The sequence below is a fragment of the Sminthopsis crassicaudata genome, chromosome 4 (assembly GCF_048593235.1).
Source record: "Sminthopsis crassicaudata isolate SCR6 chromosome 4, ASM4859323v1, whole genome shotgun sequence".
NCBI lineage: Eukaryota > Metazoa > Chordata > Mammalia > Dasyuromorphia > Dasyuridae > Sminthopsis > Sminthopsis crassicaudata.
In genome coordinates this window covers 287,985,133-288,009,679 of record NC_133620.1, presented here as the reverse complement: position 1 = coordinate 288,009,679, position 24,547 = coordinate 287,985,133, and the positions used below count along the sequence as shown (strand labels likewise).

At 34.4% G+C, this 24,547-nt stretch overlaps 1 protein-coding gene across 6 annotated transcripts in view; it reads left to right on the top strand.

Moving 5' to 3' along the window:
- The window catches only part of ANKS1A (ankyrin repeat and sterile alpha motif domain containing 1A), a 210,285-nt gene that overhangs the window by 17,567 nt on the left and 168,171 nt on the right, over window positions 1–24,547 (top strand). The window lies entirely within an intron of this gene.

The window sequence follows — 24,547 nt, the reverse complement described above, 5'->3', positions numbered from 1 at the left end:
AACAGCAGCCCTGCCTAAAAACCCAAAGTACTCATTTTTAACCCTAATTGTTATAAAATGTCTCTTCCCCACAGATTGATGGGGATTTTTTCAAGTATAAAAGGAGTAAAAACTCCTGTTTAACCTTCAAATATCCATCTCAAAGGGGTAGCACTACCTTCAGCTGCTATTGATCCACCTACCCCAAACATGTAGGTGTCTGCCTTATTCTTTGGCCAGTGACTGGGCCAGTTGGCACCTCTAATGACTGTACGGTCTGCACCTGTGTCCACCAGTCCTTTTAATGGTATGCTATTTATATAGATGGTGAGCATAGGTCGGTCAGTTGTCACAGCTGCTGTCCAGTATATTCCTGGGTTTTGCTCCTTGGAGTCAGACTGTGGGTGAATGCCACCAGATTGCTTATTAGGGGTTTATTATCAATAAACCTGATGCTACTACTTCCTCTGGTTGATAAGTCACACATTGTCTACCTGTGTAAGTGACTGGGATATTATCTACACGTTATCCAGTTTCCCATATCAGTGTATGGATGGACACTCTTTTGTAAATATTCTCAGGAGGCGAAATGGTCAAGTCTACTGTGCCTGCAGGCAAGCGATCCATAGGCTGGAGAGGAACAGATTTCACTTCTTCAGGGGGTATCTCAGTTGTCCCAACTACATACAACTCTATCCTCCCTAATTATAGTCCCTTTCTCCCATCATGTTGCTTCCTGACTGACTGATTGTGTAATCCCTTTCTCCCATCAGATGGCTTCCTGGCTGATTGGTCATGTCTGGGTATTGGGTTTGTAGGCACTCTCTGGGTGTGGCATCGGCTGTCATCATGCCCCAAGTGTTTTTTGCCTGGGAGCCTGGAGTTGGGCCCCTCATCCCAGTTCCCTGAATCAGTCTACACTCTGATGCCCAATGGAGTCCTCTGTTGCATTTTGGACATGGGGTATTGGGTCTAGTTCTCCCACCCTGTTTTCTCACTCTGTCTCTATGCCAACATTGAGCTTTCAGATGGCCTACTTTACCACATTGAAAGCATTGACGAGTCTCTCTGGAAGTCCCTTGCCAAAAGGGACCCTGTCTTCCTATGTTGGGATCTTGGGAAGTCTGCACCATAGCCTGGCTATAAAAGGTATTTGTGCCACTGTGGCACAGCATCTTATGATCTCCTCTAAAGGAGCATCCCTATTTAGTCCTAGTATAATCCTTCTACAAACCTCATTGACATTGTCTCTAGCAAGTTGCCTTACCAAAGTGTCTATTACTTCATTTTCACCATTAGTCTGTATGACAGCTGTCTGCAAACATGCCACAAAATCAGCAAAGGGTTCATTTGGTCCTTGTATAGTTTTTATGAAGGTCTCACCCTTGTTGTAAAATACCTCTGGGGAAATTGAACAAGGCCCATTTTTTGTGTAAAATTCTTTCAGTTGAAGTCCCACTAGCTTCCAGTTATCTATATTTAGTTTTTCTTCCTCTAAGAACCAAGGGGATGTGCGTTTTAATGTGCCCAAGAGTTTATCAATCTGTAGCCAGGTTACAAGTAATGTAATTACTTATCTTAATTATACTCTCTATAGCACCATTCCAGGGTGGGGCTGGAGCTGGGGTTGGAGCAGGGTCGGCTGAGGTCGAGGGAATGTCTTTAGCTAACATCTGCCCCATTTCAGTTATAAGAGATTGCTGGTTTAGCCCTTAACAAGGTGAGTTCCTTATTTGTCTATTAGAATACTCACCTAATCTTCTGGTCACCGGAGGACTTCAGTTGAGGTAGGGTGCCTGGCCTACGTTGGACGCCAAATGCTAGACCTCTGTCTTCCCAGAAATTAGCTGGAGTCAGGCTAATCAAAAGTCTTTATTCTTGATCTCTTGAGCTTGCTGTCAGGGGATTAGATCTAGTAATCTCCACACCACCTTCCTCTCTCAACCACCATGAGAGAATGCCGCAATTTCCTCCTCCTTCTTCACCCACACACATCACTTCCCCCTTTTTGTCCCACCAATCAAGTCAGCACAGAACAGCTGGGGAGGGTCAACCTTCAATCATGTTAATAGAGAACTGTCCAATTGGCAATTAGTCTCATATGCTCCATTATCCAAGTTCATTTGCTCAGTTCTAGCCCTTTACATAACTCCACTATGCCTATTTTGTTGGGCTTGTATCCTACAGAGCTCACTATATTCAGAAAGCCACAACAAGTTTTGTCCAGGTGCTAAGCATGTTGTTGCTTCATAAGCCAAATTCTGTCATAACATCTTAACATAAGCTGATGTAGCCCCATAAAGAGAGCAAGCCTTTTTCAGGTCTTTGAGGATTTCTATATTAAAAGGAGTGTATCTTCTACTTTCTTGACCTAAAGAGTTAAACTATTGAATCACTGGATACATTACTCTTTTCAAATCAACTATATTCTGCCCTTCTGTGGCTTTAAGTAGTACCTTTTGCAATCTAGTCATAGTAGGAGGTGGTTGCTGGGGGGGAGGTGCTGATGATATCACTGCCCCTCTCACTAGCCATCCCTCCATCCTGAAAGGTGAAGTTGATGTATAATAAGTATCTAGATATATTTTAAATTTTCTATGTTTTCTATATTTTAATTCTATATTTTTTTTCTATATTTCTATATTTTAAATTATGAGGACTTTTTTATGGAATTATTTTTTATTCAGTTGATGGTACTACCTGAGTAAATAAATACTTTCCTCTGCTAATTTGTTCCTGTCTATCCTGTTTATTTAGCTTGCTTTGTATTGATTTGCATGTTGTTGTCTTTATTGAATTATAAGCTCCTTGAAAACAGGTATTGTCTTTTGCCTCTTTTTGTACCCTCATTACTTATAATAATAATACCTGGCATAAAGATGATGATGATGATGGTGATAGCTAACATTTATATATTGCTATGTGCCAGGCACTTTGCTGAGTACTTTACATTTATTTGATCCTCATAAGAATCATGGCTGTTATTATCCTCATTTTACAGATAAGAAAACTGAGGATTATGATTTGCCCAAAGTCACATAGTATCTGAGATTGGATTTGACACCCGTTCCCCTCCCCCCCCAGTTTTTCTGACTCCAGGCCCAGTGTTCCATCCATTGCTTCCTTAATCGGCATTTAATAATGTTTGTTGATTTAATGATTGATATAATCTAATATATGTCAAATAGAAAATAGTAATGCTGTATTCAGTGTTTTAGGCACAAGTGTGCCAGAAACAATTTTATTTAATACCATTTTAAATTCAGGCATTCCTACTTTAGAGAGAAAAAAAAGTCCATGAACTCAGGCATGTTTCTTTAACTCAAGATGATTTGAGATAGCATTTGTAGGAATTTTAAACAAGGAAAAAGTCACAATATGTTAAAATATAGTTTGGGATTAATAATTCAAAATTTATCATCACTAACAATTATTACTCAATCTTTAATAAGACTATTACCACTAGTATTTTGAAGAGTCTCTTTTTTGTATAATAGAGTTAGGCATTTTCTCATAGTGAAAAAGAGGGTATTTTCTTTGGTCTCGGTAGTGATTTTTTTTAACAAGATTTGGCTTCTATCTCATTAATGCCTTTTTTTTTTTTTCTCCCTAATGAAGGTCTTTTGTTCAAACAGGGAATAGTCTGGATAGTTTTAAGGCTAGAGAAAGGAATATTTCTTTCTAAGGAAATAGAAAGAGGAGATTTTTAATATGTTTCTGTATATATAAAGAATGTTATATTATTTTATAAGTAAGAATTTTGATTTTTCTTGTAGTACATTCAGCTTTTTGTAATTTTTGCCAGGTCCCAGATATAATTCAAGGTTGGTATCCTGGAAAATTTAAATCTCTGTTGATTATTTTTCAAGTAAAATATTTTATTCTAGTGGGGGAAAATACTACCACCAAGACACTTTAATTGTTAAGTGTTGAAAAAGTAGAGAAATGGAGTTGTTATCCCAGCTACCATTTAAATAAAGACTACATTTGCCCAATAATTTTTTATTTTATAATTTGGTCTTAGAATGGCTTAATAGAAAACCTCTTTTATTCATTCATTAAACAAGCATTTAAGTACCTATTATTATGTGTAAAGTATACTTGCTATTCAAAGACAAAAACAAAATAGCCAATCCTTAAGGCGGGACCTGATATAAACCAAGAGAATGAATAGGAATGGTAAGAAAAATATAAAGCAAAAAAAAAAAAAAATCTTTCATAACCTCTATTTGGGAGTTGATTAGTAGCTTGTTCTATTTCTTTTTCTAAAGTGGGACTATTACTTCCTCCTCTGTTAATGTGGGAAGCCTATAAGGTTTTGAAGGTACTCATCCATTTCACTTACTTTATCAAATTTATTGGTATAAATTTGGGCAAAGTAACTGCTAATTGCTCTAATTTCTTCTTCAATGGTGGAAAGTTCTCCCTTTTCATTTTTGACTAACAATTTGATTTTTCTCTTTCCTTTTCCATTTCCCTAATTTTTTTTAGAGAATTATTTTCTTTTTTCAATTCAGAAATCCTACTTTCTTGAGACTTTTTTATCTTTTCCAATTCAGAAATCCTACTTTCCTATGATTTTTTTTAACCTTTTCTAATTCACAAATTTTGTTTCCCTGCATCTTCTGTGAATTCTTTATTTTTCCAACTCAAATTTCAGGACATTGTTATTCTCTATCAAAGCGTCTCTTTCCTTTTCCCATTTTCCTTCAAACTCTCTTAACTTTTTAATAGTCTCTTCTAGGAGAGAGTTATGTGATGGGAGGCAGGTATCATTCCCCTTTCGAGTGTTATCTGCTGCCTCTCTGCTGTTAACTTTCTCGGGGTTGGATACCCGCTCTTTCTCTGTGTAGAAGGAATCAATAGCTCTCTTCAGCTTTTTTACTCATATTTTAAAAATCTTTTGGGGTCAGTTCTTGGGGTAAGAAATTATTTATTTATTTCTTTACCAGCTTCCTCCCAGACCAGATGGATGCAGCGGTTCCTGTGCCTGAGCTAGGAGAGAGCCCTGGGAGAGAGTTCCCCTCCCCCCTCCCCGGAAATGCCTCAGAGGTGATATGGCTGCCCTGTGAGGGTTGCCCAGTGAAGAACCCCGCTGTGTGTCCTAGTGACTTCCCTGAGGTTTAAGACTGAACAGTAAAAGCGACACAAAGCCCGGCCAATGAGTCCCGTGGGGCGTGGATATCAGCAGCTGTAGTGAAAAGCCCCTCTGCTCAAACTGGAAGTGTCTGCCTGGAAACCGAGGTCCCTACTTCAAAGGTTCCACTTCTCTGGGAATTCTGAGGCTGCTAGAGTTCCCCAGCCTCAGGCCAAGCCTGGCCCTATGTGGATTAGATGTTGCCTTGGGCTGTGTCCCTGCTGTTCAAGCTCTTAACTACCTCAAGGTGAAGCCCCAGTAGAAGGCGGCTGTGGTGCTGAGATCTGTTAGGTCACTTCCGGATTGGGATAGTTATAGGATCTAGCTTTGTATTTTAAAATGGCTTGATTTCTCTTCTGAACTGCTGTTTTATAAGCAGAGAAGAGCTAACAGCCTGTGTCAGATTCCTCTATCTCAGTGTCTTCTCTGATCCCAGAGTTCTCCCCAGTCTGATCGGCACAGTGTGCTAGCACCCAACCGTCTGTGCTGGCCTTTTTTCTTCCTCCCCTTGGAACTGACCTTTTTTGTAGAGACTCCAGATTCTCTTCAGCTGGTAAGTCGTTCTTCCAGTCCTTGTGGTTTCTATCAGTCCAGTGTTATTTTTTGAGGCTGATTTAACTAATTGGTAGTAAGGGAAGAAGGGAACTTACAAATTTACGTGTATCTTCTCCGACATCTTGGCTCCACCTCCCCTCTTTCCTTTTTCAAATTAAATTTTGTTGGTTGTTTCATAAAACTGTTTTATTTATTAATTCAATAGTTTTTTTTTTTACTTTCAATTTTATTAATTTCTTCTTTTAATATTAGAATTTTAAGTTTAATATTAGATTGGGGATTTTTAATTTGTTCTTTTTCTATCTTTTAAAATTGCAAGCCCATTTCATTGATCTCTTTCTCTATTTTATTCAAGTAATACTCTAAATATATAAAATTTCTCCTTATTACTGCTTTGGTTGCATCCCACAAATTTTGGTATGTTGTCTCATTGTTGTCACTCTTTTGGGTGAAATTGTTAATTGTGTCTATGATTTGTTCTTTCACCTATTCATTCTTTAGGATGAGATTATTTAGTTTCTAATTACTTTTTGGTCTATTTACCCCTAGCTTTTTGTTGAATGTAGTTTTTATTGCATTGTGATCTGAAAAGAATGCATTTACTATTTCTAACTTTCTGCATTCAATTTTGAGGTCTTTATGTCCTAATATATGGTCAATTTTTGTATAGGTTCCATGAACTCCTGAGAAGAAAATATACTCATTTCTGTCTCTATTCAGTTTTCTCCAAAGATCTATCTTATCTAACTTTTCTAATATTCTATTTACCTCTTTAACTTCTTATTTGTTTTGTGGTTTGATTTATCTAATTATGAGAGTGCAAGGTTGAGATCTTCCACTATTATAGTTTTGCTGTGTATTTCTTCTGGCAATTCTCTTAACTTCTACTTTAAGAAGTTAGATGCTATGCCACTTTGTGCCTAAATGTTTAGTATTGATATTGCTTCATTATCTATGCTGCCCTTTAGCAAGATAGTTTCCTGCTTTATCTTTTTTAATTAGATCAATTTTTTCTTTTGCTTGATTTGAGATAAAGATGGCTAACTCTGCTTTTTTTACTTCACCTTTAGTATAATGCTCCAATCTTTTACCTTTACTCTGTCACCCTGCTTTAAATGTGTTACCTGTAACCAACATACTGTAGGATTCTAGCTTTTGATCCAGTCTGCTATCTGCCTTTGCTTTATGGGAGAGTTCATCCCATTCACATTTATGGTTAAAACTACTAATTCTGGGGCAGCTAGGTGGCGCAGTGGATAGAGCACCAGCCCTGAAGTCAGGAGGACCTGAGTTCAAATCTGGTCTCAGACACTTAATACTTCCTAGCTGTGTGACTCTGGTCAAGTCACTTAACCCTAGCCTCAAAAAACAAACAAACAAACAAATTACTAATTTTGTATTTCTTGCCATCTTATTATCCCTGAATTATGCTTTTCTTTTTCTTTCCCCTCTTGTTCCCCTCTCCAGTATTAAACTTATGGGTACCACTTGCCTCACACAGCTCTCTCTCTTTAGAATCCCTCTCACCCCCTTTGATTCCCTTTCCCTTTCTTATACCTTTCCTTTATTACTCTTTTTCTTTTCCCTTTAACTCTGCCACTTTTTAATGAGGTAAGAGAAGTTTTTCTGTAAACCAAATATGCCTAATATTTTCTCTTTGAGCCAAATCTGATGAGAGTATGATTCACACAATATTCCTCCCCCTCCGTACATTCCCTCAGATATGATAGGTTTCCCTTGCCTCTTCCTGGGATGTAATTTCCCTCTTTTTATCTCCCCTTTTCCTTTTTTCTGAGAATATCTCCTTTCCATTTCTACTTCCCTTTTTTTTTTTTTTTGCACATTATAACAGTAAAATCAAATTATATACATGTTCTTTTTGTATACAGTTCTCAAGAGTTCTTTTTATCTTTTATGGTTCTCTTGAGTCCTATATTTGTTGGTCAAATTTTTTGTTTAGCTCTGGTTTTTTTCATTATCAATAAATGGACTTCACCTGTTTCGTTGAATGTCCATCTTCTTCCCTGGAAGAAAATGCTCAGCTTAGCTGGATAGTTTATTCTTGGCTGCATTCCAAGTTCTTTTGCCTTTTGGAATATTAGATTCCAGTCCCTTTGATCATTTAATGTGGAAGCAGCTAGATCTTGAGTGATCCTTATTGTAGCTCCTCAGTATTTGCATTATTCTTTCTGTCTGCTTGTAATATTTTTTCCTTAGTCTGATAGTTCTGGAATTTAGCCACAACATTCCTTGGAGTTTTTATTTTGGGGGGGTCTTTCAGAAGATGTTCGATGAATTCTTTCAATGCATATTTTACCTACTGATTCTATTACATCTGGGCAATTCTCTTTGATGATTTCCTGTAAAAGATGTCTAGGCTCTTTTTTTCCATCATAATTTTCAGGAAGTCCAATAATTCTCAGATTATCTCTTAGATCTATTTTCCAGTTCTGTAGTTTTTCCAAGTAGATATTTAACATTTTTTTCTATTTTTTTTTTTTTTTCATTTTTTTGGTTTTGCTTGACTGATTCTTGATGTCTCAAGGAATCATTCATTTCTATTTGTTCAGTTCTGATTTTTTAATGAGTTATTTTCTTCATTAGCTTTTTTTATTTTTTATTTTATTTTTTATTTTTTTCACTTCTTTTGATATATATCCAATTGAGTTTTTAAATGAGTTGTTTTGTTCTATGGAATTTTTTTTCCATTTCACTAAAAATTTTATTTCTTTTTTTTTTAAGTGAGTTAATTTATTTTTCCAATTCTCAAATCCTACTTTCTGGGGAGTTCTTTATCTTTTCCATTTCACAAATTCTGTTTATTTCCCTTTTCTAATTCACATTTCAGGAAGTTGTTTCATTTTTCCATCTTACAAAATTTTTCTTTGATGAATTATATGTCTTTTCCACACTCTCTTGCAGAGCTTCTCTTTCCTTTCCCCATTTTCTTCTAGCTCTCTTTTAAGATCTTTTATAATTTCTTCTAGGAGAGCCTTGTGTGAAGGATACCAGGCTATATATCTCCCCTTGGGTTTGTTTTGTCTGGAGACTGTCTACTATTAGTGTCCTCAGTTGGAAACCTGCTCTCTTTTAGTGTAGAAGCTATCTATAGTTAGAGTTAGGTTGGCTTTTTTTTAAATCATTTTTTAAAAAGCCCTTAGGGTCTGCCTTCAGGGCAAGGAGGTTACTAGCTTTCTTTACAGAACAAGGATAGATGTACAGTAGCTGTGTTGCAAATGGGCTGCAAAGATCCGCTGAACTGTGGAAGTGCGAATGCCCTGGGCAGAGCCCTTTGCAGGGGAAGTGCAACTGGCCTGGAGAGATCTCCACAGTGGAAGTGTCACTGTCCTGGGAAGAGCCCCATGCAGCAGAAGTGCCTCTGCTCCGGGGAGAGTCCCCTCACTGTGCAGAAGTGTGGCTACCCTGGTCTGATTACAACTGGAATACTATCTTCATACATAGAATATAATTTTTTAGCATGGACATGAAAAGCTTATAAATGGCCAGGATGGTGAAGGATCTCAAGATCATGCCATGTGGTAAATGGTTTAAGGAGCTGAGTATATGTAGATTAGAGAAGAGAAAAATGTAGTTTTCTTGTAAGTATTTGAAGGGTTGACTTGCAGAATGGAATATTATACTTATTCCATTTTGTTTCATAGGTCAGAAAAGTTTTGAAGTTTTAAAAAGGCAAATTAAGGCTTGGTATAATAGAAAATGTGCTAACCATTAGACTTATCCAAAACTGGAATGAACTATTTTGAAGAGTTTTGGGCTCTTCTCCCTCTTTGAGTGTTTTCAAGCAAAGGCTCACTTGTTAAGAGTGTTATGGGTGGGACTTTTGGGTTGGATTAGGTATTCCTTGAAGTAACATTTTAGATTCTATAATACTATATGCATTGCATTAGCAGTATATTAAAACTGTTTAATTTCATTCTGTCTGTATAATTTGGGAGTGAAAAGAACTTTACTTTCCCTTCCCCATTCTATTATAGAGTATTGATATATCCTTTGTATATTTTTGAACCTAAGATAAATGGATCAAAATTAAAGGGATGTTATTTACTTTTAAGATGTCACAACACTGTATATGATGGATCGTAAAACCTGATAATTTGATGCTGTAGAAAAGATGGTACAATCTGACGCTAAGTGAAATTCACTTAACTTTTTAGCATTAGTTTTCTCATCTCCAAAATTGCTGTAATTCTTGAACTTCATACATAATTCATAGAGTTGAGGAACACACTTCTTAATATTAATGCTGCATTGAAATTAGTTCCTATTTATTACTAGATTCTAAGCTTCAAAACAAGGGGAGCTCTTTTTTCAACAGTATGGTGATCTATCAAAGAATTCATTATGGAAAATGCTATCTCCTTCTAGAGAAAGGACTGATGGATTCTGAATAAATCATAGCATACTATTTTCACGTGTGTGTGTGTTTTGTTTCTTTTTGGTCTCTTCTTTTCACAACATGATTAATATGTAAATGTTTTATGTGATTGTGCATATATAACCTATATCAAATTGCTTACTATCTTAGGAGGTCAAAAAGGGAAAGGGAGAAATTTGGAACTCAAAAAATTTTTTTAAAATGAATGTTAAAAATTGTCTTTACATGTAATTGGAAAAAATAAATTTTTTTTTTTTTTTTTTTTTAAAGGAGATATCATGTCTTAGCTAATCTTTTATCTTTCCCCCTGGCAAAATCTTCTATATACAATAAGCACTTAATAAATGATGGTGGTTGTTTAACAAATAGTATGACATCTTTTCCTAGGAATAGTTTTATGTCTCTAGGATTCAGAAACCTTATCCTGATGAATCAGAGAAGTTGGACTTAAATTCACATTCTGCTTCTTAAGTGTGTGACTTAGGCAAATCATACTGAACCTTTTCATTAATTGGTAAAATGAGGCCTTTGGGCATATGTTAATTCCATCTAAATCCTATTTGGATCCAAAGTAAAACTGATGTGATCTCTGAAATATGTTTATGGTTGTTTTCTTAGTTTTTGTTTTTTTGTTAGACATAATCTTGTTTGTTATTTTATATAGTTCAGGATGCTGATTTGAATTCAACAGATTTCTTGTGTTGTAAGAAACTTAAGGTACAAGAATACATGAACTAATTTCCTTATTAAGACATTTTTTATTTTTAGGTATGTTCTCCTTCATCAACTCCCCAGTCCCTTAAACCCCTCCCTCTCCTCCCCCACCCCCCAAGAATGAATATCAAATGGAAGTTGTCTTATCAGGCTTTCTTCACGTTCTCTCTTTTCCTTTTAAGGAAATAAATTCATAGTTGATTTTTGTGTGTGTGTGTTAGATTTAGCTACAACAGTTCTTAAATATGACAGAGCCTGAATTACTAAGTTTTTCTCTGAATATCTCTACTGTGAATTACATTGTGTTCCAAAGTCTTAATATAACTTTAAGTTTTTATAGCTAAGATTTTTGGGACACTTGGATGATTTGGGAGGTTACTGACTTTCTCATGGGCTTTATTACTAAGTGCTTTGAGTTTGTCATTTTCTAGCTGTAACTAGCTTTCAGCTTAAAGGACACAAAGAATTAAGAAATATTTTAGTACATATAAAATAAGAGTGAAGGACAAGATATTCTCACAGATCCTTTTCATAGAAACTTTTTAAAAGATTGATTATTTTATTTTGCAGCTGAGGCATACAATAGGCAATTAATTGATAGTGCCCATAAAGTTGTAGTCTCTACTAAGCCTTAACTGTTTTTAACCATGTAGAACTGCTTCTTTGTTCACCAAATTCTTTGTTGCTGTTTTTTAGTCAAATCTTCTCACTGAATAGAGTAAGTTAATTGTTCTTCTAATTCATTAGGCTATGGAATTTTTTTATGGCACAGTTTACATTCTCAAACAGGGAATCTTAGTTTTGGTTTGATTTCTGGATCTTGCTCATTAATGATCCTCCATATTTGTAGAACATTTGTAGATCACAAAATAATTAATAAAGAAGGAAATTTTGTTTAGAATTGTAGGATTTTCAGAATTTCTGTTCAAAATATACAAAGGTATAAAATATTCTAGAGTTGATCTTATGTAGTATGGAGGGTACATACTGACTTAATTATGAACTATTCCTTAAAGAAATAAAACACAAGGGCAGGAGAGTAACTCAGTGGATAGAGTACTGGCCCTGAAGTTATTAGAAGGACTTTAGTTCAAATCCAGCCTTAAACACTTAACATTTTCCAACTGTATGACCCTGATCAAGTCACTTAATCCCAATTGCCTTTAAAAAAAAAAAAGAAATGAAATAAAGGTTAAATAAATTTTGGCCTTGGTTAAGATATGCTAATACCACAAAAATCATACTAAGATCAGTTAGTTTACAGTTTTTATGATATTGAATCAAAACTACTTGAGGAATGCTTTGCAGAACTTGATGATTTCAAGATTAATTCAAAATTAACAGAATCCTTTTGGAGGAGTAGAAGATCTGGAATATCAAGGAATGAAGGGGACTTTGAAAATTCAAACTATTAAAAAGCAGCAATCAGCTAATCTACATGGTATTCGTTAAGTGATAATAAAGTAGATCCATGAAAACAAGGCATCAGAATCAGAAATAAGAAAGCTTAGTAAGCCAGTGTTTTTTGATGAACATGAAAACAAATTATTTTAGAAAGTACTTCCCATTTGATAACACCTGTGGAGGATATTAGAATATAGTATGCCAGAAATTAGACAGAAATTAGAAGCAGATTCTATATCTCCTATCATTGTGGATAGGAGATTAATTCTTATCCAAACAAAACATGAAGATAATTACAAAAGATAAAATAGATAATTTTTATTGGATGAAACTGAAAAGCTTTTACATGAATAAAATGTATATAGTATAAAGAAGAAAAGTAGTCAATTGAGGAAAAATCTTAATATCGAAATTCTTCATATTAGGGTCTAGCACCCAAGATATAAACAACAGAAATATGTAAGACCAAAAGCCATTGTCCAATAAGATTAGTCAAAGGATGTAAACAACCAATTTATTTTAAAATTTATTGAGAAGAATATTTTAAAATGATTAACAACCATATGAAAGAATACTCTAAAACAATTACTTTTAGCAAGTAGGCAAAAATGACAGATGTCAGTGTTGGAATGGTTGTGAAAAGACAGGCAAATTAATGCATTGTTTCTGAAGCCGTGAATTAGTGTAGCCATTCTGATAGGCAGTTTAGAATTATGCATATGATGTGGCTAAAGTTATTATGCTCTTTTACCCCAAGATTCTTCTGCTAAGTGGATATCTCTAGGAAATCATTGATAAAACAAAAAGTTTCATATATTTCAAAATATTTAAAGCAGCATTTTTTGTGAATTGGAAATAAAATTTTAAATAAAAGTAAATAAGTTTTATGTGAATGTAATGGAATATTTTGTGCTATAAGAAGTGACGACTGTGGTAACTATAGAATGATAAAAAGTGGAGTAAATAGAACCAAGAAAACAATATGTACAATGACAATATAAATGAAAAGAAAAATAAAAACAAAATAGCCAAAGATGAGAATTTCTAAAGTACAAAATATAATATTGGTCCTATAGAAAAGATAAGAAAAGATACTTCTTCCTACTCTTTTGCAGATATGGTTTGAAGGGAAGGAGGTCAGTGGATTTGGAATTTATTGCCAGATTTACTGTTGTTGTTTTTTTCCCCCCTCCATTTTTCCTTTTTTTCTTTTTTAAAAAAATCTTTTTCATAAGGATGCTCTGGGAGAGGGCAATGGGAGAGAAATGGAGAGGCTAGTGATGTAAAAGAAAATAATTAAGCTTAATTTTTTAATATATTGGTTCATAATCAACACAATTCCTGAATTAGGACTGAGATTCTTATAATTAATTGAAGGCACAGGTACACATGGTACTGAGTTTAACTGCTTATCAAATATTTGATTGTTAGACTTCCTAAATTTCTTAGCCACATGGTATCAGATTTTTGCTTTTTCTCCTTGTTTTTAATAATTTCAATTTTAATATAATAAATCAATATAATACATAATTATAATAATATATATAATAAATTAAAATAATAAACTCTACTTTCTCTATATATATACACCAGGCACTTTGGAAAAATAAAACATTTCTTTGAACTCTATTTGAAAGATAAGTAATTGAATACATGCTATTATATAATGATTTCATTAGAAATTGACAAAATCAAGTGCTAAGTGAAGACCTAAGGAGGAAGATTCTTAGTAATGGAAGAAGCTCTTGATTCATGGAAAGATTTTTGGAAGAAGTGGCTTTTGATCTATGCATTAAAACATTCATCAGGGCTAGAGGTGGGAGGAAAATTATTCCATATATATAGTGCATATTAAATAAAAATGTGAAGATAGAAATGTTCAGGGCATATTCAAATAACTCAGAATCCATTTTTTTCTGGGGTTTTGAGAATGTGTATTTTTGAGTAAGTGGGGGCACGTGTGTTTTTGAGTAGAAAATGAACTGTTGAAATCTAGGTTTTAAACTTTAAAAAGCAAAAAGTTAAAGTTAATTTTCTTTTAAAACAAGCTTTTGTTAATGTTTCCTATTTCTTGTATCATCATACGATCCCATATATGCCACCCTGTTCCCTTCCCAGAGAATATTTTTTTGAAGATGAAAAATAAGATATTATAACTGATGGATACATTGATCCCAAAAATGTGCAGTGTGTAAAGACACCTGTGGATCTTCCACCTTCCTAAAGGAGTAGGTTATAGTTATTTTCTTAAATCTCATCATTGGCATCTTTTTTTTTTTTCTTTTGGCTATATTTACTTTTAATTTTTATTTATTGATGGGGTTATGTATTATTTACGTTGTTTTAATTATTGTGTATATTGTTTTCTTGATTCTGCTTCACTTTTACATCAGTTCATGTAGATTTTTCTATTCTTCAGATATCACACACATTCTCTTGCAGGATAGTCATATTCCATTATCACATTCACATATCACAGTTTGTTTAGCCATTCCTCAATCAGTGGACATTGACTTTGTTCTCAAGGTGTCATGGTTATCTTTGAGAATAAAAAACAAAAAGAACAGTTTTTAGGTATTACAGAAAAAGTGCAACTATATTTTTAAATATGTGGGCATGTTTTTTTTTTTTTGTTTGTTTTTTTTTTTTTTTTTTTTTTTTAATATGCGGCTTTCTTGGGACTATCACCCATAGTAATAAACTCTCTTGTTCAAAAGGTTTGGATATTTTAGTTCACACCATTCAGTCACCATTTCACTCCTATGTCAAAAATGTATTAACTCTTCCAACCATCATATTGTCAGCAGACAGGGATAGTTTATTCTTTAGTCAGAATTAATTTATAATAAATTTTTTTTGCCTTGGAGCATTTTTTTTTCTTTAGTGAGATCTTAAACACAAACAAATCTCTTGTTTCTTTAATAAAGTGCTATAAGTCCTTGATCATCATTCAGATATTTGCTTAGGTTTTTAGTTATTTAGAGAAGGCACTAAAGCCTGGATATTAGATGTTTAAAAAAAGAGTTTGTTTAGACACTAACGATACTTGCTGAAAATTATCGAACTACTTAAAGTATATTCTAAGAAAACTGTTAGTTATTTGATTTGGGAATAAGAGGTTGGAGATAATTCATCCTTAAAAAAAAGGAAAAAAAAAAAACATTTCCCGCCTACTTTTGTAAAAGAACCATTGTTAATAGTGTATTGATCAGAATTTTGCCCCCTTCACATTTTGACATATTATTGGAGTCATGTAAATTTTTTTTTCTGCTGTCTTCATTTTCATTACTTTGTTCAATTCTTACCTTATTTTTCAAAATTTTTCTTTTTTCTCATTTGTTTTAGTGTTACGATATTCTATCATATCTATCATTGTTATACTACAATTCCTTCAGCTATTTTTCAATTACTGGGCATGTGTTTTGTTTCCCAACTTTTTGCTAATATATATAATGCTGCTCAGAATATTTTAGAACAAACAGGTCTTCTCTTTTGATGTCAGTGTTCTCTTTGGATTATAGTCTTGGTAATAAAATATTAGGGTAAGAGGATATGAATTATTTAGTGACTTTTTCTACATAATTACTAATTGCCTTTTCAAAAAAAAAAAAGAGTAGTATGGGGAGTGGAAAGAAGAGTTATAAGGAGGATTGTGTATTTCATATCATTGTGTATATTCATGACCATAAATTCCTCTCTTCTCTACAGATGTTAGAGGTAGACTATCACTTATTCTAAAAACTCCTGAATTTCTATACCATGCAATTACAAAGATTGCAAATAATGTGCATAGTCAGAATACAACCAAGTAAACATATAAAGAAATAGGCACCAGCTTATTTTTATTCCTACGTTTATCACACTTACTTTTAAAAGTCATCCATTTATATGGTAAGAATGAGAACATTAGGATTGAAGTACCCAGGTGAGAGGAAAAACAGGGCAGCCAAAATAATGAAGTTTTAAGAGCGTTTTATTACTGGCCAGGACTGATCCCCCAACACCAAGACTAAAGCGGTCAGTAATGAGTGGCCTGGCCTCAGGGCCATACATTTATAGAAAGAAGAGAGAGACATCAAAATGTTTCTTGATATATTTGTCATAATAAAGGAATTTCTATTCTAAACAGAAGGCAAAAGTTACCACTCTAAAGGGGTCATTCTCAGACAACAAGCAGTATTTTTTAAGCTTATGTTGTCATGGTTTCAGGTAATACATTTGGGTTGTTAAAATATCATCTGCAATAGGGAGTGGAGAACTTCTAACTACAAAGATTCAAGATTATATTTCTCACGGTCCTATTTGAGGTGCTTTTACACTTCAGGACATGAAATTTGAATCTCAATTCTTATTATTTTCATATTTTAAGGGAAAAAAAATCAATATTTTTCCTGTACTTACAAGTATGCATATCTTATATCCCCTCCAGTTATTTATTTATTTAAAATTTTTCCCCAGTAACAGTTCAGTCTTTTTTTTTTAACTTTTGTTTTTATAATTTTGGAGTTCTAGGTTCTCTCCCTTATCCCCACTTCCAATTAAGAAACCACATGTGAAGTTATGCAAAACATATCCATAAAAGCCATGTTGTGAAAGAAACCAGAGATCTCTCATCCTAATGAAAAAAAAAAAAAGCCCTCAAGAAAAATAAAATTAAAAAAAAAAAGGGAGATAGCATATGCTTCAATCTGTATTGAAACACAATCATTTCCTTCTCTGGGTGTGGAGAAGATTTTTCATCATTAAGTCCTTCAGACTTTCTTCAGAGTAGTCATGGATCATTGTATTGCTGATAATAGCCAAGTCACTTAACAGCTAGTCATCCCAGAACATTGCTGTTACTTTGTATACAGTGCATTTTACTTGGCTTGAGTTCAATCAGCAACTCATTTCAATCTTATTTAGGATGTTAGGTGTTGGTCAATACCTAGTTTATGCCATATTGTTTTCCAGTTTTCCCAGCAATTCTTGTCAAATAGTAAGTTGTTATCCCAGAAATTGGAGTCTTTGGATTTATCACACTAGATTACTGTAGTCATTGACTATTGTGTCTTGTGAACCTAACACATTCCATTGATCAAATAGTATTTTTTTTAGCTAGTATCACATAGTTTTGATAATTACTACCTTATGATATAGCTTTAGAAATGGTATAGCTAAGTCACATTCATTTGCATTTAAAAAATTCATTCTCTTAAAATTCTTGACCTTTTATTTTTCCAGATGAATTTTATTTTATTTTTTAACCCTATATAATTTCTTGTTAGCTTGATTAGTATTTCCTGCTTGGGCCTAAAATTAATATAAGCAATGAATGAATATAGGAATGAAATGAAATATTACCCAAAAATACTAAAATAAAAAATTTTCAGCCTACTTCTACCTGGCTTTCTTTTTGGAGTTTACTGTATTCAGAGACTTAGCCAATATAAAAAAAAGTGAAAAAGTTTTATTAGGCCAAAACCTTCTAAACTGGAATTTCTCCAATAGGTTGCTTTCCTATATCTTTGAGTGTAGGGAGCTGTTTTTCTGGTTACTCTTCTTTCTTTCTCGTGGAACATAATTAAGGGAAAGGGGTCAGCATATTAGAAACAAGAAAATGAAAGATGATGAGGAATATAAATTATCTAGACCATAAAGCTAATGGGATTCAAAAATCCTGGATTTTTATTTTCTTGTCCGCTCCATACTTCACATGCCTTACTCTAGGCCAACTTCTGTTTGGTTCTGTTTCTGGTCTTTTGTGACTTTCTCTGAACTCAAATTTGCAGTCATATGTTTTAGGAAGATGCTGAAGCAAGTACCTGCCTCCTTTCCAGTTGTGCCTTCCCACCCTAGAGTGAATTAGGAGCACAATAACTTCCACTGCCCCATCTCTGTTCTAGAGAGGATAGGGATCAAACACATTGGAAGTGGTGTCTTTTTCAAATTCTTTATTTCATTGGAAGACTTCTAGGACCCCTAGGTTTCTCCACAGAGATGAAAAAGGTATTGGTTGTAGAAACATTGGCTGCTAGTGCTTCTTAGACTTTTACTAAACTAGAGATTACTGATTTCTTTGATCTCTTTCCCAAGAGTATTTAGTTAATTAGGATAGATGTTTAATTTTCAGATAATGAGATATTAAACATCACTAAGAAACAATATAGTAATTGACTAAATACTCCTTTTTCCAGGGAAAGAGAGGAAATAAAAGAATCTTTTAATGCAAGCTAAATCCAGAAATAAATTATCCCAGAAACTCTCCTTTATATTACCTTTAGGAACCTAGAGGCAGGTAGGGAGGCAGCTAAGACACAATATAGGAATTAATTTGATACTACAGGGATCTTTTGCTTTTGACCTTTTTCTGAAGAAAGCAAGAGAGACTTTTTTTTTTTTTTTTTTTTTTTTTGCTGAGGCAATTGGGGTTAAGTGACTTGCCCAGGGTTACCCAACTAGGAAGTATTAAGTGTCTTGAGGTTGGATTTGAACTCAGGTCCTCCTGACTTTAGGGTTAGTGCTCTATCCACTGTGCCATCTAGCTGCCCCGAGAGTTTTTTTTTTTTTTTTAAGCTTTTTATTCACCCTTCCAAAATCTTGCAAAATCTTGTGTTCCAAATTTTTTTCCCTCCTTTCTCCCACCCCACCCTTACTCAGGAAATAATTCAGTATATGTTAAATTTAAACATGTATAATTCTTTAAAAATATTTGCACAATTATCATGCTGCACAAGAAAATCAGATCAAAAAGGAAAAGATTTGATGCTGTTTGAGTGGTCTAGATTAGTGGCTATAAGAGAGTGTTAAGAATCCCCTTTAAAAGGGACCTGTATGTGCCAAAATGTTTGTGGCAGCCCTTTTTGTAGTGGCTAGAAACTGGAAAATGAATGGATGTCCATCAATTGGAGAATGGTTGGGTAAATTATGGTATATAAATGTTATGGAATATTATTGTTCTGTAAGAAATGACCAACAGGAGGAATACAGAGAGGCTTGGAGAGATGTTGGAGTTGATGTTGAGTGAAATGAGCAGAACCAGGAGATCATTATACACTTCAACAATGATACTGTATAAGGATGTATTCTGATGGAAGTGGATATCTTCAACATAGAGAAGAGCTAATCCAATTCCAATTGATCAATGATGGACAGAATCAGCTACGCCTGGAAAAGGAACACTGGGAAATGAGTGTAAACTGTGAGCATTTTTTTTTGTTTTTCTTCCCAGATTATTTTTACCTTCCGAATACAATTCTTCCTTTGCAACAACAACAACAACAAAATTCGGTTCTGCACATATATTTTGTACCTAGGATATACTATAAGATATTTGAACTGGATATTTGAACAAAAAGAGCTGCCACAAACATTTTGGCACATACAGGTCCCTTTCCGTTGAGCTAGAATTTGAATAGAATTGAATGAATTGAATGAATTTCTTTATTTCAATAAGGTTGGAATTCTTTTGCTCAGGACTGAACCAACCCCATTTAGATAACAGAATGAAACTGTTTGTCTTGTTTCCCTCGAGTAGGGTCCCTCACTGAGGGAGAGTTGAAGATTTTCTCCTTCAAGGAGTTTTAGAGTTTCCGGTCCCTTATTCAGAATGAGAAAGAAAACAAAATGCAAGCAAACAACAACAAAAAGAGTGAAAATACTATGTTTTGATCCATGCTCAGTCCCCACAGTCCTCTTTCTGGATGCTGATAGCTCTCTTTATTATAAGACCTTTAAAACTGGCCTGAATCATCTTGTTGTTGAAGAGAGCCATGTCCATCAGAATTGATCATTGTACAATCTTGCTGTTGCTGTGTACAGTGATTTCCTGGCTCTGCTCATTTCATTTAACATCAGTTCCTGTAAGTTTCTCCAGGCCTCTCTGAAATCATCCTGCTGATCATTTCCTATACAACAATAACATTCCATATTCATACACCATAATTTATTCAGCCATTCTCCAACTGATGGACATCTATTCAGTTTCCATTTTCTTATCAATACACAAAGGGCTGCCACAAATCTTTTTGCACATGTGGGTTTCTTTCCCTCCTTTATGATGTCTTTAGGATACAGGCCCAGTAGAGACACTGCTGGATCAATGGATATGCACAGTTTAATAGCCCTTTGGGTATAGGTCCAAGTTGTCTTTTAATCAAAGTCTAACTCAGAAATAAACTTAGGCCACTATTCCTTCTCCATATCCCTTATGGGAATTTTTGAAAAACTCCATAGTAGAACAGTTTCCATTGGTTTACTTATTTCTATTTCATTTGAGAAGTATCTGGGGAGAGAGGCAAGAACTGTGGACTTAGAAGACCTTTACTGTGCCATTTCCTGGTCTTGTGATCTTGAGTTATTCTCTACACATTGCTAAAACCTTAGTTTCTTACCGTGTTTCCCCGATAATAAGACCTATCCTGAAAATAAGACACCCACATACTCTTTAATATTCCGCTAAAATAAGCCCTCCCCCGAAAATAAGCCCTATCGAACTTACTATGAAAACGGTCATCATGGTGATCCCCTGCGCTATATGCTGCGTAGCGGTACCTTCAGTAAGCAGCACCGCCCTCCCCTCCCGGGTGAAACGCACGTCGCGCTCCGAGCTGCATCCAATCAGAGCTGCAGCAGTGAGCGCGTCATCCTCTTCTTCCCTGGTGATTTGCTTGCTGGCGCTACTGAGAGCAGCGCCGCGGAGTAGAGCTGAGACAGGACCATCTAAAAACTCGGTAAGTTCAGTAAGCGATGGAGAATAAAATAAGCACTCAGGGGGCATGATGGAGGATAAAAGGGGCATGATGGAGGCTAAAATGGGCATGATGGAGGATAAAAGGGGCATGATGGAGATAAAATAAGCCCTCCCCTGAAAATAGCCCTCTGGTGTTTTTTAGTCCCAAAAAAATAATAAGACAGTGTCTTATTATCGGGGAAACACGGTATTTGACACATGTGCTACAACCCTTGGCAACATTGTTGTAAAGGTCTTATGTATGGTGTATATATGTAAGTCTACACAAAGATAAGGTGCCTCTTGAGCCAATAGCAAATAACAATTAAATAAATATTTTCATATTGTATTTTTTGTTGTTATTTTTATCACACCAAACTGCTTCACTTCTTTTTTTGTTGGAGTCTTTAACCACCTTGATTGAAGCAGAGCCTTGAGAGGTAAACTAGGGCAAATTTAGTGCATGGTCGGAATAGGGGTACGATATGGCATTTAAAATTATTTTTTATATAAATGCTCATTTTGAGTGCTAGAAAATTTCATTATCCATAATATCTAGGTACTTTTTGGTGATAAATCAAAATCTTTATAATATTTCAGAGTCCACTACTGGCAAAGGAAGTATAATTTTCAGACCTTAGGATACTCTGGTAGGGAATGATAATAAGAAAAAGAGTGAAGCAAGAGAAAAAAGGTGGAGAATCTAGTCCATATCATCTCTGAAGATTTTTCTCTCAACTCTTATTCCAACTTTTACATATGCATCTTGAGTCCCCAGAGCAAGGCTATATTTTTGACTCATAGTTCTAGGTAATCAGATCACTGGTGATTCTTTTATAATATTGACTTGATCCCTCATCCTCCTGTACTTGAGGTTGTACCATGATGCTAAGCTTTTACTATTGGATACGTGTCTGACCTGGATGATTGTGGTCCTCATCTTTTTTTTTTTTTTTTTTTTTTAAAGCTTTTTATTTATAAAATATATGAATGGGTAATTTTTCCAACATTGATCTTTGCAAAAACTTCTGTTCCAAATTTTTCCCTCCCTTCCCCACCCCACCTCTCCTAGATGGCAGATAGTCCAATACATGTTAAATATGTTAAAATATATGTTAAATCCAATATATATATATGTTTATATATATAATATATGTGTTTATGTATATATATATATATAATATATATACACACACACATTTATACAGTTATCTTGCTGCACGAGAAAAATCAGATTAAAAAGGAAAAAAAACTGAGAAAAAACAAAATGTAAGCAAATAACAGAAAGAGTGAAAATGCTATGTTGTGATCACAGTTCTTTCTCTGAGTATAGATGGCTCTCTTCATCACTGAATAATTGGAACTGGTTTGAATCATCTCATTGTTGAAGAGAGCCATGTCCATCAGAATTGATTATCATATAGTCTTCTTGTTGCCATTTATAGTGCTCCTGATTCTGCTCATTTCACTTAGCATCAGTTCATGTAAGTTTTTATAACTTACTGTAAATAACCCATTAAAAAGAGAGAGTCAAAATTTTATGCAGATTTCTGAGATCTTGAGAGTGTCACACCTCTCACCTCACCCCTTTCTTCCCAGCTATTTAGCTCTGGAGTTATACTACTATTTCCAAGCTTTGATGGGCAATTAGGTGGCATAGTTAAATAGAGTGCCAAGTCTGGAATTATGAAGATTACTTTTCTTGAGTTCAAATGTGGCTTCAGACATTTATTAGCTGTAGGGACCCTAGATATGTCACATTATCCCTGTTTCCCTTGGTTTTTCCCATCTGTAAAATGAGCTGGAGAAAGAAATGGCAAACCACTCCAAGTAGATCCTAAATGGGGTCAAGAAGAGTTGTATATGCCTGAAACAGCTAAATACCAGCCCAACCTTTGGTGCCTACACAGTATAGCCTTAGGAGGACTGACTTCTTTAAAAGTTCAACTCAGATTCCATATCCTAAATAAGGCCTTTCCTTATCTCACTTCCACCCCTTTTTTTCAGTTAGTTAAAAAAAACATTAAGTTCCTATCATAGGTCATGCACTGTGCTAGACTTTGAAAAGGAGACAGAAGACAGTTTCTGCCCTTAAGGAACTCACTGAAAAATATTACTTTTGTATTTTCTTGGCATATAATCTTTATATGTTTCTGTATCTATGCATATCTTGTATCCCCTGTTAGAATATTATCTCAAAGAGAGAGACTGTTTAGTTTTTGACTTAAAACCCCTTACATTTTAAGATAGTGACTTAGCACATAGTAAGAACTTAAGTGCTTATTGATTTTAGATGGGTAGTATCCTATCAGCAGGACAGCTGACAGTCTGTACTCCTTATGAACACAATAGAGAAATATGAGCTGATGAGAATATGATTAAGTGGATTTTAGTTAGTTTAAAAATATCTAAAGAGTGATGATAAATTGATAACCTGGAGGGAAGTGTCCTGTGATATGATTCTTATCAATCAACAAGGATTTATTAAATGTCTTTGATGATAGATCCTGTGCTAGATGGAAGATATAATGATAAAAGTTATCAGATCTCATTATTATGGAATTGTTTTTCAAGTTCTTTGATTAACATGTTTATAAAATTCTTTAAATATTTGAAGGATTGTGATCAAATAACTTAAAACTAGAAGAAATCTTATAAATCATCTGATTTAAAAGACCCCAGCTTTTTGGGATAAGAACTCACTATTTGATAAAAACTGCTGGGAAAATAGGAAACTAGTATGGAGGAAATAGGGCTAAACCACGCCTAATACCACATACCAAGATAAGGTCTAAATGGCTTCATGATTTAGACATAAAGAGTGATATATAAACAAAATTAGAAGAACATAGGATAATTTACCTCTCAGATCTGTACAAAAGGAAGGAATTTGTGTCTAAAGATGAACTGGAACTCATAATTGAACACCAAATAGATAATTTTGATTATATTAAGTTAAAATTTTTTTCTACAAACAAAACTAATGCAGAAAGATTAGAAGGGTAGTAATAAATTGGGAAATCATTTTTACATTTAAGTATTCTGATAAAGGCCTCATTTCTAAAATATGTAGAGAGTTGACTCAAATTTATAAGAATTCAAACCATTCTCCAGTTGGTAAATGGTCAAAGGATATTAATAGACAATTTTCAGATGAAGAAATTAAAACCTTCTAATCATATGATAAGGTGTTCTAAATCACTATTGATCAGAGAAATGCAAATTAAGACAACCCTGATATATCACTATACACTTCTCAGATTGGCTAAGATGACAGGAAAAGGTAATAAGGAATGTTGGAGGGAATGTGGGAAAACTGGGACACCAAACCATTGTTGATAGAGCTGTGAACAGATCCAGACATTCTGGAGAACAATTTGGAGCTATGTTCAAAAAGTTAACAAACTTTGACCCAGCAGTGTTTCTTTTGGGCCTACATCCCAAAGAGATCTTAAAGGAAGGAAAAGGACCCAAATATGCAAAAATGTTTGTGGCAGCCTTTTTTATAGTCACAAGAAACTGGAAAATGAATGGATGCCCATCAGTTGGAGAATGGCTGAATAAGTTATGGTATATGAGTGTTATGGAATATTATTGTTCTATAAGAAATGATCAAGAGGATGATTTTAGAAAGATCTGGAGAGACTTACAT